The following is a 10,683-nucleotide window of genomic DNA, read 5'->3' on the forward strand; positions in this document are numbered from 1 at the left end:
AATATACCATAAAACTGGTAGGTCTACTTATATCATGCCCCAAAGCTTTAAAAACTATTCTCTCTCACTCTTTCTCTTTCTCTCTCCCCTTCTCCCTCACCCTGTGAGTGCACACTCAATATGACTTGTATTTTTGATTTGAATGTCATAGTAATGGTTTGATCTAGAAAAGCGAATCGTCACTTATGGACTAATGGTTAAGGTCTTATGCTCTCCTTGTATCAATTTCAGGCTTGAATTCACAAATCAAATTAAATCAGGATTTATGGAGCACAACTACTCACCATAAGGGTCTCAATGCACTGAGGGGGTTTGTCCTCTGTGCGTCAGTTGAAGAGCCAGGTTTTAAGGTCCTTCCTGAATTGAGGTAACAATGGTGACTGCCTGAGGTGCAGAGGCAAGGTGTTCCAGTTCTTTGCCATGAGGTAGGTGAAGGATCTTCCTCCAGCTGAGGTCTTCTGTATGAGGGTATGGTGGCTTGTGTCCGTTGAGCGGAGTGGAGAAGTCTGGTAGGGGAGTAGAAGGTGATGATGATGGTGGAGGTAGGTGGGTCCTAGAACATGGAGAGCCTTGTATGCGTGGACGAAGAGTTTGATTTTTTTTTTCTTTTCTCGACAGGAAGCAAATGAAGGTCTCTTAGGTGATTGGTGATGTGTTTCCAGTGGGAGTGTTGAGGATGAGTCTGGCAGAGGCCTTTTGGATGTGCCATCGTTTCTTCAGGTTCTTCTGGGTGGTATTGGCGTAGAGGACATTGTAATAGTCAAGTCTGCTGGTAGCTAGGGCATGAGTTAGGGTTCTGTGGCAGTCCTTTGGGATCCATTTGTAGATCTTCCAATCCTGGTGTCTCAATGATCGAGTGTCCGGGCAATAAAGTTCAAAAGTTCAATAGTAAATGATAATTTCATTCTTTTTTATTTGCAAATATTTTTGGTCCTTTCACTTTGTCTAAAATACTTCTTTTGAGTATATTATGCTCCAAAGCTTAACAAAACTCTCTCTTTCATGCTCCCTCACCTTCCATCCAATTCGTAAATGTTGTAGCTATCAATATACATTCACCTATGTCACCACTTTCTCAAGTAATTTTGAGTCTTTTGTCACATTTATTTATAAATAACTCAATCAGGACTCCTCAGTACTAGTGAATTATTATAATTTTCTATCAGAGTGGATAGTGTAGGGAGCTGGGTTCTGGTTGTAGTACCCCCCACACACACACTTTTTGTCATTTTTTTAGATACAACATTGACAGAAGGACACTGTGTTCCTGCTAATCAGGTCTCCTGTGCCGGTGTTCCTTCCCTAAAACAAGATACTTAGGGCCATATTTATACTTTTTGATGCAAAACTGCGCTAACGCAGTTTTGCGTCAAAAAAATTAGCGCCGGCTAACGCCATTCTGAAGCGCCATGCGGGCGCCGTATTTAATCAATGACGTTAGCCGGCGTTAGCCGCCGGCGCTGCCTGGTGTGCGTGGAAAAAAACGACGTACACCAGGCAGCGCCGGCGTAGGGGGATATGGAGCTTGGGCGTCAAAAAATGGGGCAAGTCAGGCTGAGGCAAATTTTTCGCCTCAACCCGATTTGCGCCATTTTTTTCAACTCCTAACCCCCATAGAAATGACTCCTGTCTTAGCAAAGACAGGAGTCATGCCCCCTTGCCCAATGGCCATGCCTAGGGGACTTCTGTCCCCTGGGCATGGTCATTGGGCATAGTGGCATGTAGGGGGGCACAAATCAGGCCCCCCTATGCCACAAAAATAAATAAAAAAATACTTGCCGGAACTTACCTTAATGTCCCTGGGATGGGTCCCTCCAGCCTTGGGTGTCCTCCTGGGGTGGGCAAGGGTGACAGGGGGTGTCCCTGGGGGCATGGGAGGGCACCTGTGGGCTCCTTCCGAGCCCACAGGTCCCTTAACGCCTGCCTTGTCCAGGTGCTAAAAAACGGCGCAAAAGCGGGCGTACGTCATTTTTTTTTACCCGCCCACTCCCGGGCGTAAATTTTGCCCGGGAGTGTAAATACGGCGCACATGCCTCGGAGTCAATTTTTTAGACGGGAACGCCTACCTTGCATATCATTAACGCAAAGTAGGTGTCCACGCTTAAAAATTACGCAAACTCCATGGACTTTGGCGCTAGACGCGTCTAACGCCAAAGTATAAATATGGAGTTAGTTTTGCGTCGGAATTGCGCAATCCCGGCGCAAACAGAGTATAAATATGCCCCTTAGTCACTTAATCCCCAAGTGACCAGGCCCTCCAGCTTCTCTGTAAGTCCTTAGTAAATGATACCCCTGGTCCCTAGGGCATAGGTACTGAAGAGGGCCCCTCAGAGCTGCAGTACAACTTGTGCCGCTATGAGGGACCGGGAACCAACCTTATACAGACTGCCATTGCAGGCTTCGCGAGAAGGGGCTTCTAAAATTGAAAAGACGACATGGAACACACTTGTGTGCCACATCCTCTCAAATAGTGTTATAATATTTGTAAGTTACCCCTAAAGCAGGCCATTCACCCTAGGATAGGACATATATGCATGAGCAAATATGCTCCCTCTATTTCTTTGTTGATTCTTAGACATAGTAAGTGTACACGTGTTCACCAGCTACATGATGGCTTTACAAACTTACGGATGTTTGGTATCAAACATCTCATATTATTAAACCCCTCACTGATTCCAGTGATGTATTTAATACCTGCATCCATGGGGGACCTTAGAGGTACCCTCTGAAAAACCTGCTAACTGCTGGTGAGCTCACTGACCGGTTCTGGCCAGACTGCCAACAACAGACTAGAATTTGACCTCCATCTACTCTTGAACGGTCAGACACCCCTAGCTGGGCTGTTATCCACCACTCCCCACAGAATGACTAGCATTACAAGACAGGGGATTCAAGGAAGCCCACCACCTTTGATACGCAGAGGAAGCTGCAAACCATGCCCCATGGCCCACCTGAACAGGTGGTAAAATTAGCTATGCAGGTGGCGTGTCACACTCCCAGACTGGAAACACTCTAGGGTGGCCAGCCTGAAATGAACACAACTTAGGAAACTCTGTCATCTTGCGTGAGGTAGAATTTACAAATTCTGGAAAGGGTGATGCCTTCTCGCTACAGGAAGTGTCATACAGAGGGTGTTGTTATCCCAAGGGTAAGTAGTCCCCTAAATTGAGTATTTATGAGTCCCCTTGATACCAGATCCTCAAATCTTCACTGAACACAAAATAAGGAGTGGACAAGAAGCCTGCTGAACCTGAGAAATGAGGAGCATGGCTGACATGGTGCCAACCCTGCCGGACTGCATGCTGCACCCGACTCTCGAGGAGCAATTGACCTGTCCTGCTGCTGCAGCCTCTGAGAAACTGGGGGAACTGCCACTGCTTCGCCAATCACTAGCAGGCACTTCCTGGGAGTGGAGGAGCTGCTCCCCTGCATCTGTAGGCACCAAAGAAATACCTGGGAGGTCTGAGACCACCAGAAACCCACAGCCAGTGTTGAAGTGGGCCAACGGTGTCAGCGTCATTTGAAGGCTCACAGAAAAGAAGCCCACTCTGTTGTCACTCACTGTAGACTTCCAAATGGCATCTACAGACTGTTTCTGCAGAACCCCTTGCAACCTTGAATGACCAGGAGACACCTCTGCACACGCTCATCTGAGACTCAGAAGAAAAGAACCAAGGGTTCCTCCACATCTCACCACCTCATGAGACTTGAGCCCACTTGTTGGCTTGGCCAGACTGACCCCCGGTCCATGCCTGCAGAGTGTTTCTGTGGGCCCCCCACAACAGGCTTGGTCAGAATGGAAAGGACATAACTGTTTACTAATATCAGAGGAAATACTAAGTAAAATAACGAATACCAATCATCACATAGTTCCACAACAGGTATCAACACATTAGTAAGGTGCTGTACAGTTTCCATTGGACTGACCAGCCCAAACCTTGTTTTTGACCGGTCAGCCCAGTAGAAGCCTTGTAGTGGGGCTAGTGGGGAGACAACCAGCTCCATAGCAGTCTTCTCACCGCAACTTTGGTGGTCGGAATGTCCACAAACTCCATATCTCTATCTTCTCTGAATGTTAAACTGCATTTAAAAGATATTTAAAGGCAGTCCCCACGTTAACCTATGAGACAAATAGGCCTTGCAAAAGTGAAAAACAAATTTGGCTATATTTTACTGTCAGGACATGAAAAACACACCTGTACATGTCCTACTCTTAATATACACTGCACCCTGCCCGTGGGGCTACATAGGGCCTAACTTAGGGATGCCTTACATGTACAAAAAGGGAAGGTTTGGGTGTGAAGTTGAATTGGCAGTGCAAAACAGCACACACAGACACTGCAGTGGCAGGCCTGAAAAAAGTTTACAGGGCTACTCATTTGGGTGGCACAATCAGTGCTGCAGGCCCACAAGTAGCATTTGATTGACAGGCCCTAGGCACCTCTAGTACACTTTACTAGGGACTTACTAGTAAATCAAATATGCCAATCATAGATAAGCCAATTCCACATACTGTTTTCACGAAGAGCCCCTGCACTTTAGCACTGGTCAGCAGTGGTAAAGTGCCCAGAGTATCAAAAACCAGCAAAAAAAGTCCATCACACAGTCACAATATAGGAAGCAGAGGCAAAGATTTAGGGAAGATTACGCCAAGGATGCCAGGTCTAACAGTCTGTGTGTCTTTGGGTGGTGTCTGGGCGTATAATTGATTTGGTTGATGTTTCTATTGGTGTTGTGGTGGTTTCTGGGGGTATGGTGTCTGAGGTGTGTAGGTCTATGGGTTGTGAGGTATTGGCTGGGTGCGAGGTGGGAAACTCCACTGACCTCTAGGTCAGCATCTGTTGCCCTCCGGGTGCCTCCTGCTGCTGCCGCTGACTGAGGGAACGAACTGAGAGTCTGCCTGACTCTCATTTTGAGGCCCTCCTCCACCCACAGGCTCCTGGCTGCACCTCATCCCTAGTGGCCTAGTGGCCATCTACAAGTAAGTATCTCTGTCTCTCTCTGTCTCTCCTTACTCCTGCATTTTACTTCTGCAGTTTACCACTGTTTTACTTCTTTTTTTTTATTGTTTTCCTTTTTTTCTGTCTCCTCTCCTATTTTTCACTTTCTGTTCCCCTCTCCCTCCAGTGCCGCTACTGCCCCTGTGGACCTGCCCCCCTGCCCCCGCAAAGTGATTTTCCTACCCACCCAGCTGACCAGAACCGCCACCTCTCTCCTCTTATTAATGGTGGCCACGTGCAGCAGCACGCTGCTGGCACGCCAAAGGCAAGCCAGTCTGCTCCTGGCCATTCCTATATCACGCCCAGCACCAGAAACTCTTGATCTCTGACGAGCCATTCCCTGGCCACTCTCCATTATGATGCTAAGACCGTCTACCTCCTTAACACCGGACATCTCAACACCTGCTGCACCGCATTGCTGAAGGACACCCACAGACATTTTTCATGCTGGAACTGCAACCTCAGTTTTAGCCAGAACAGACAAATGGAACACCGCAAGCCTGAAACCATTGATGAGTGACACAACCTCCTCAACTGCCTCATTCTGAATATACACTCCCTCCACAAGCACACAACCGAACTCTGGCACCTGATCAACTTCACCCGTCCAGACATTGCCTTCCTAACCGAACCCTGGAACAAACCTATCTCAGACCGCACAACGCCATCGCAATCCCAGATGGCTACAACTTCATAAGTAAGGACTGACCCTCCTGTCTGGGCCGATGTGAGAAAGTAGCCTCTTTCTAGCATGGTTACCCCCACTTTTGGCCTGTTTGTGAGTGTGTGTCAATGTGTTTTTACTGTGCCACTGGGATCCTACTAGCCAGGACCCCAGTGGTCATAGATAAAAACCTATATGTCAGTGTGTTTTGCCTGTCTCACTGGGATCCTGCTAGCCCAGACCCCAGTGCTCATAGTTTGATGCCTAATGCATGTGTTGTCAGTAGTGCTTGAATGTGTCTCTGAGTCTCTGCTACCCAGAACCTCAGTGCTCATGCTCTCTCTGCTTTTAAATTTGTCACTATAGGCTAGTGACTTCATTTACCAACTTCAATTGGCACACTGGACCCCCTTATAAGTCCCTAGTATATGGTACCTGGGTACCCAGGGCATTGGGGTTCCAGGAGATCCTTATGGGCTGCAGCATTTCTTTTGCTACCCATAAGGAGCTCAGACAAACCCTTTCACAGGACTGCCATTGCAGCCTGTGTGAAATAACACACACATTATTTCACAGCTATTTTCACTGCACTTAAGTAACTAATAGGTCACCTATATGTCTAACCTTCACTTACTGAAGGTTTGGTGCAAAGTTACCCAGTGTGAGGGCACCCTTGCACTAGCAAAGTTGCCCCCACATAGTTCAGGGCCTTTTCCCAGAACTTTGTGAGTGTGGGGACGCCATTACACGCGTGCACTACATTTGGGTCAATACCTATATGTAGCTTCACAATGGTAACTCAGAATATGGCCATGTTAGGTGTCTAAGATCATGGAATTGTCCCCCCATTCCAAACCTTTTATTGGGGAGCCAATTCCATGCATTCTGGGGGCTCCACCATGGACCCCCAGTACTGCCAAACCAGCTTTCTGAGGCTTGCAAAGCAGCTACAGCTGCTGGCACCTCACAGACAGGGTTCTGCCCTCCTGGGGTCTGAGCAGCTCAGTCCCAGGAAGGCAGAGCAAACCATTTCCTCTGAGAGCAGGGTGTTACACCCTCTCCCTTTGGAAATAGGTGTTACAGGTTTGGGAGGGGGTAGCCTCCCCCATCTTCTGGAAATGCTTTGAAAGGCACAGATGGTGCCCTCTTTGCATAAGCCAGTCTACACCGGTTCAGGGACCCCTTGTCCCCTGCTCTGCTGTGAAACTGGACAAAGGAAAGGGGAGTGACCACTCCCCTGTCCATCACCACCCCAGGGGTGGTGCCCAGAGCTCCTCCAGTGTGTCCCAGACTTCAGCCATCTTGCTTTGCAAAGTGTGGTGTCACTCTGTAGGGCTCTGAGTGGCCAGTGCCAGCAGGTGACGTCAGATACCCCTCCTGATAGATCCTTACCTGATAAGGTAGCCAATCTCCCTCTCAGGGCTATTTAGGGTCTCTTCTCAGGGTTCTCTTCAGATTTTACTTGCAAGTTTCCAGCAGGAATCCTCTGCAACTACTACTTCATCCTCTGACCTGCATCCTGCTCCAGGAACCGCTGTAACAGCAACAAAGTATCCACAAGGGATACTTTTCTTCTGCTACTTCAGCTGCAGCCAGCAACGGCAACAGTTTCCATGGTGTGCCCTCTCTGAGGACTCCCTGTCTTCACCCTGCACCAAAAGGACCGAAGAAATCTTCTGTGGGGTGACTGAGTCACTCCCCTTCTCATGCAGGCACCTTCAAAGTTCATGACTGGTACTCCTGGACTCCTCTCACAGTGAAGAGCGTGCTCCTAGAAACTGTCCTGAGGTCCTGCTGACGCAATTTGGAGGAGGTAAGACATTGCCTTCCTGAGAGCGACAGTACCCCTGTGCACCGCGTCGTCTTCACCTCCTGAGGCCTCTGTGCACTATTTGCAAAATTCCTTTGGGCACAGCCTGGCCCAGGTCCCTAGCACTCTATCCTGTGACATTCAACTCGCTGAGTTGTTCTACGGCGGCGTGGGGCCTTCTTTTGTTGTGCTGCATCAACTGCATTTTGTAGCTCCTTTGAACCCATATTCTGTGGCTTCTGGGGGTGCTGGCTGGCATCCTGAGGGCTCTCTAAAGTGCTGAGAGACCCCTCTTCCACCTCACAGTTGTGGCCCCCAGGATCCTCCTGGGTCCAGCCAGGCCATTTTGTTGCAAAACGCACATTTGTCGTAACCAAGGCTTGTTAGCAACTTCCAACACAAAATCACATCTGCATCCATCTTCATATCGCGGGACATCGTTTGTGTCACGCAGGACCCCACTGGCATCTTCCTAGGGTGCATTCCTGCAGTCGTCATCCAACCATGGACTCTTTTTTTGCACCCTCTTCTGGGTTGTCATGGGCTCTTGTCCTTCCTGGAACTTCTTTCGACTTCTGGACTTGGTCCCCTTCTTTTGCAGGTCTTCAGGTCCCGGAATCCAGCAGTTGTTCTTTGCAGACTTGGTTGGTTATTGCAATAATCCATATCACAAGGTGTAGTGTGTCCTAAGGAAACTTGCAGTACTTTACTCTTGCTTTTCTGGGCTCTGGCGTGGGGTAATTTACTTACCTTTACTGTATTCTTACTCTCCCAGTGATTCTGCACACACTACACTTGTCTAGGGGGAATATGTGATTCACATTACCCTTTCTTAGTATATGGTTTTTGTTGCCCCTAGACCTATTTTCTCCCATTGTATTCTATAGCATTTCCTGTTGTTTGCAACATCCTAAGTCTAAGTACTTGCCTTATTTTGGTGTCTAGTGTATATATTGTGTATAATACTTACCTCCAGAAGGAGTATTGCCTCTAAGATATTTTTGGTACTCTGTCACCCAAATAAATACCTTTACTTTTGGTAACACTGAGTGTTGTCTTTACTTGTATATAAGTACTGTGTAGCTATAAGTGGTATTGCAGGAGCTTTGCATGTCTCCTAGTTTACCCTAAGCTACTCTGCTATAGCTACCTCTATCATCCTAAGCTGCTAGAACACTACTACTTCACTAATAAGGGATAACTGGACCTGGTATAAGGTGTAAGTACCCAGGGTACCCACTACAAACCAGGCTAGCCTCCTACAGCCGAGGACTGGCCATCATACACAAGTCCTGACTTCACATCACGGTCAACATGGAGGAACACTGGACCACAACAGAAGACCTGCACTTCATGACCCACACCACTCACAACTCCCCCTGTGGCACTCTAGTCTACAGACCGTGGGCCCCTGCCCAACCTTCGTCTATGCCACTCTAGACATCGCCAGCCCCCACGCCATGGCATCCACCGAATACCTCCTTCTGGGTGACCTAAATTTCCACCTCAAGGACTACAATGACCGAAAAACCACTTCCCTACTCGATAATCTTACCACCCTTGGCCTCAAGCAACTGATCACCTCACCCACGCAAGCCGCAGGAAACACACTAGACCCCATTTTTACCTCGAGCAACCAGATCACCTTCAAGAATACCTTCACTCCAGACTGGACAGACCATCACTACATACACTTCTCCATCGCTGCACCCAACATCCGCCTCCACGTCCCGTTGGCCCTCCACAAGAAAATGAACAGAATCACCGATGAGCAACTCACCAAGACCCTTTCCAAATCACCCCAACTGATGCCGCCAACACCGCAGCATGCAGCCTCAACTCCTAGATCACCAAATGAGCCAACTCCTTAGCCCCCCTCCAATCAACTTTGGTCAAGCGCGTTCCAAAAAAAGCTATCTGGTTACCGCTAAACTCCAAGAATCCAAACGCACTTGCAGGTGTATAGAGAAGACATGGAGAAGCAGCAAAACCAGCAAAGTCCATGCCTCTTTCAGAGCTGCTATTGCCACCCATCACCAACACAATGAGAACGCAAGAAAAGCTGCACTCTGTGAACACAACAACACCTCCCCGCACAACATGAGAGAACTCTTCACGGTAATCAACAAATTCACCAATCCTCCCTCTGAAGCCACCAACATCTTCCCATCACAAGACCTCTGTGAAAAACTCTTCCACTGCAAAACTAAGGACATCTATGCCAACTTCCTCATGCAGAACCCACCCAGCGTCAGAATCTACGACTGACCAAGCCCCCCACAACCAACCCAAACCATCCACAGCTGTTGCGCGCTTATCACAGAAGAGACTAAAATCATCATGAGCAGCATTCAGTCCAGAGCTCCAACAGACCCCTGTCCTCACCACATCTACAACAGAGCCAGTGCATCCATCACCCCCGAACACCACAAGACGTTGAACTGCTTCATCACAACCTTCCCCGAAGATTGGAAACACGCTGAAGTCAGCCCCCTCCTGAAGAAACTCACAGCCGACCCATCAGAGCTCAAGAACTTCCGACTCATCTCGCTGCTGCCCTACCCAGCCAAAGTCCTGGAAAAAGCAACAAGCTCACAACTGTGGACGTTCCTTGAGGACATCAACTCTCTGGACACCTCTCAGTCTGGATTCCGCAGCACCCACAGCACAGAGACAGCTCTTCTTACAACCACCAATGACATCCACACACTCTTTGACCATGGACACACCACAGCACTCATACTCCTCCAACTCTCAGTAGCCTTCGACACAGTCTCCCACAGCACCTTATGCACCAGACTCCACGACACACGAATTTGCAAAAAAGCCTTGCAATGGATCCACTGTTTCGTCACTGGAAAAACACAGAGAGTCGTACTCCCACCCTTCATATCCAAATCAACAGAACTCAGCTGCAGAGTCCCTCAGGGATCCTCCCTGAGCCCAACGCTCTTCAACAAATACATGGCCCCACTGGTAGCCATCGTCAAAGACCAGAAAATGAACATCATGTTATTAGCGATGACACACAACCCATCATATCCCTCACTGAAGACCCGGACAAAGTTAAGAGGAACTTTCACACCAGAATGAAAGCCGTCATTGCCTAGATGAGGGAGAGCTGCCTCAAGCTCAACTTGGACAAGACCAAGCTCATCATCTTGGGAAACTCCACCTCAGCCAACTCCTGGTGGCCCACATCGCTCAGC

This window comes from Pleurodeles waltl, chromosome 3_1 (assembly GCF_031143425.1).
Source record: "Pleurodeles waltl isolate 20211129_DDA chromosome 3_1, aPleWal1.hap1.20221129, whole genome shotgun sequence".
Classification (NCBI taxonomy): domain Eukaryota; kingdom Metazoa; phylum Chordata; class Amphibia; order Caudata; family Salamandridae; genus Pleurodeles; species Pleurodeles waltl.